This window comes from Oreochromis aureus, linkage group 4, assembly GCF_013358895.1.
Source record: "Oreochromis aureus strain Israel breed Guangdong linkage group 4, ZZ_aureus, whole genome shotgun sequence".
NCBI lineage: Eukaryota > Metazoa > Chordata > Actinopteri > Cichliformes > Cichlidae > Oreochromis > Oreochromis aureus.
Genome location: NC_052945.1, coordinates 16,605,159 through 16,609,078, shown reverse-complemented (window position 1 = coordinate 16,609,078; position 3,920 = coordinate 16,605,159). Strand labels below are relative to the sequence as shown.

Below are 3,920 nucleotides of genomic sequence, written 5' to 3'. Positions count from 1 at the left end.
TAATCAGAAGGTTACCGGTTTGAGCCCCGGCTCGGACAGTCTCGGTCGTTGTGTCCTTGGGCAAGACACTTCACCCGTTGCCTACTGGTGGTGGTCAGAGGGCCCGGTGGCGCCAGTGTCCGGCAGCCTCGCCTCTGTCAGTGCGCCCCAGGGTGGCTGTGGCTACAACGTAGCTTGCCATCACCTGTGTGTGTGAATGGGTGAATGACTGGATATGTAAAGCGCTTTGGGGTCCTTAGGGACTAGAAAAGCACTATATAAATACAGGCCATTTACCATTTACACCCATTTTCACACATTGGCTTGTTTGATTAGGCAGAGTATCATTAGGAGGTCCACTGTCTCTCTTGGGGGGATACTCCCACAGGGCTTAAATCTGGGACTCTCCACCATTTCACCTTAAACCTGAAGAAGCTTCTCGGATGAGAGGTGAAACATCTTCAAGTAAAGAAGTCCAGACACTTTTCTTTCCAAGCTACTTTCTACTACTACTATAAACTACATTCACTCCTCCAGGAGAAAGCCAAGTACCCCAAAGAGAGAGTGCCTCTTTCTGCTACCACACAGAGGTCTTTGGACAGGAAAAAGAAGTAAGACATAAAAGGGAAACACATGTTTTTATGGTAATGTGGTTTAGATCGAGTGATTAGTGGTGTATGTGGTACTAGGGTTGGGGAGTCTCCAGCATAGACTAGGAAGATGCAGCAGAAGCCAAAATGTCCCACTACCAACAGATATGATATTACTTCATTATTACTTTTTAATTGATTCTATATTTCACTTGATGTAATTTCTAAATGATTGTCCCCAAACGTTATTTACATACATTCATTACTCCTTTCCAAGAGTCTTGTAGCCAAGCCAAGGACATGCGGTTTGTGCCTCAGGACAGCTTAACCGTCAGGGGCAAGACTGTACCGGTACAGATTGTAAAACATCTATTATAACACACCCATTGCCTGAAGTCATTTTCTGGATAACCATTCTTTCTCAGCACATTGTCCACCAAGGTTTAAATATTTTTTATTATAATTAATTCTAATTCTAACATCATTTGTCACATATTAATAAAAGTAGCAGTCTTCAGACACAACCTGCGTTTGACGTATAAATTAAGATCGTTGTTTACACACTGGCATGCTGTTACATTAATTGTAAGGGGCAAGTTTGTACTTGTCCAGTAATTATTGTACCTGTATAGTACCAGTAAACATTGTAGTCATTCTTTCTTAGCTCAGTGTCCGCAAAACTTTAAATGTTTTTTGTCTTTTATAGATAATTAATTACAGTTCTAACATTATTTTAGTCACATATTCATACATGTAGTTGTCTTCAGACGCACCCTGCCTTTAATGTATTTAAAGTCATCATAGCGTGTTTTTTTTTCAGAAACACTCCAGTGGAGAGGGTAAGGCACTCTGAGAAACTGAAGTAGCAGCAGCGTGACACAATATGCCCTGACCTGTTAACTGGTATTTTTACTCTTTAAATGCAAACCTTTCACCACTAAGACTTTAGTCAGCGCTGCTAACCACACGATGGTCCTTGAATTAGCTTTGGAAATTCACATGAATGTATTCACGAGCAAAAATAGCATCACAGTGCTGTTGGTTTGACTGTTGCCACTTGCCAAAATATTTTGTGTCAACAGCTGATTCTTAATGAAGGACAAAATAAGTAGCTGTAGTTAAATGTAAGTTAAAAGAAGCTAAATTGAAAACACTTAAAAACAGTTGTGTGCGTAAGTACTTTGCCTTTGTTATCTGTCATGTGTTTGTCATGTGACTCAGGGCTTTTGTATAAATTAATATTATCTTATCCCTGTCCATGTGTTTTCTCTATTCGCTGTCTGCGTTGCTATTAGCCAGGCCAGCTTCCGGGAGAATGGTTCTTGCCCCCAATTGTTTGCTTACAGGGCGATGACGCGAGGGGAGCCGCGGTGGAGCAACGGACTCCAGTGCAGAGTGCGAGCTGGGCTGGGACGTGATGAGCCCAGTGGAGGGATGAGATGGGGATAGGAGGCTTCTCCTTTTCTGCCTGGGACGAGGCTGGTGTGGACCCTGCTCTGAAGGAGGAATTTCAGTCCTGCTTGTGAACACCTAACAAACATTTATCCTTTGTTGTGGGACAGTTTTTTATATTGGGTTTGTTTATTCCTGGGGATTTTAGTGCCTTGACAACATTTTATTGCTTGTTTTTAGAATTGTTTCTCATTCTTGCTCCCTGGTTTGGAAATAATCGGTTTCTGATCAGAACTACATCATCTTTGTGCCCTGGGTTTCTGACTGGCGCACTCTCCCCTTGTATCTAAAGAACCAGCCTCTACACTAAGACATTCGCACCAGCATGTCTACATATTCACGAACAAAAACAGCATTACAGTGCTGTTGGTTTGACTGGTGCCACTCGCCAAAATAATTTGTGTCAACAGCTGATTGTCAATGAAGGAAAAAATAAGTAGCTGTAGTTAAATGTAAGTCAAAAGAAGCTAAATTGAAAACACTTAAAAACAGTTGTGTGCCTAATTACTCTGGCTTTGTTATCTGTCATGTTTTAGCATGCATATATTTAATAACAACTGCTTATAGCTTTACATCCAGTTTTACACAGACAGTCAGATAATTTAGTTGTGGTGAAAATACAATATCTAAAGGTATATGATTTATTCATTGCATTTTTTCCTTCAAGGGCTTTAATTACCTGATGCATGCTTAAACATCAAGGTAAGTAAATCCCAAATGTACTGTTTGGGAAAACCTGCAGTCACTTGAGACTGAAGAAGTCACTTGGATGAGTGACAAAACGTTTGTCCCACTAAAAAAACTACTCCCAGATGAACACAATCAACCTTTTGGGCTATAGTTACCAATTTGTACATTGTTTTTTTCTTTTTCTATGCTGAGTTTTCAGTTCTCTGTGTCATACCAAAATGTTTTAGTATTTGGTTTAAATGCCTTATGAAAAGGAAAAAAGATACGGTCTCTGACATCTTCAGTATTCTGATTATTTTTTTATAAACTATAAACTACATTCACTCCTACAGGAGAAAGCCAAGTGCCCCAAAGAGAGAGTGGCTCTTTCTGCTGCCACACAGAGGTCTCTGGACAGGAAAAAGAAGTAAGACAAGAAATGGAAACACATGTTTTACATTAATGCTATTGAGACCCAGTGATCAGTGGTGTATTTGGACTTCTTTAGGGTTGGTGAATCTCCAGCACAGACTAGGAAGATGCAGCAGAAGCCAAAAAGCCCCACTACCAACAGGTGTGAAACACGGCTGTGGGATGTTATTACTTTTTTGTTCATTTTGTGTTTCCCTTTATGCAATTTCTGGATTATATTCTCCAGAAGTTATTTACATACATTCAGTATTCCTTTCCTAGAGTCTTGAAGCCAAGCCAAGGACAAACAGTTTGTGCCCCAGGACAGCTTAACCGTCAGGGGCAAGTCTGTACTGGTACACATTGTAAAACAACTTTATAACACAACCATTTCCTGAAGTCATTTTCTAGATAATCATTCTTTCTCAGCGCATTGTCCACCAAGGTTTAAACAATTTGTCTATAATTAATTACAATTCTTACATCATTTGTCACATATTCACATAAAATGTCACATAAAAGTAGCAATTTTCAGGCACAACCTTGTTTTGACGGATAAACAAGGATCTCTGTTTTCACTCTGGCATGCTGTTACATTAATGTAGCTTCACGCGACCACAGATGCACAGCAGGCATTCAGTGTGGACTTTGTTTCAGAAATGACTGAAGAATAAGAAATTGATGAGACCAAGAAACAATATAAGACATTTTAATAAAAAGTATTTCTGTAATATTGTGTGAATTGATGCGTTCACTGCAGCACCACGCTGATTTCATATTTGTGCACTTGTAGCATTCAGTGTTGAGTTTTTTCTCCCA

General features: G+C 39.9%; 1 long non-coding RNA gene across 1 annotated transcript; it reads left to right on the top strand.

The window, feature by feature from the left end:
- The first annotated feature begins 2,999 nt into the window (after positions 1-2,999).
- LOC120440075 lies at positions 3,000-3,408 on the top strand. Its single transcript, XR_005612951.1, has 3 exons — positions 3,000-3,117; positions 3,199-3,264; positions 3,384-3,408. It is a non-coding gene; the product is annotated as an uncharacterized LOC120440075 (long non-coding RNA).
- The last annotated feature ends 512 nt before the right edge of the window (positions 3,409-3,920 follow it).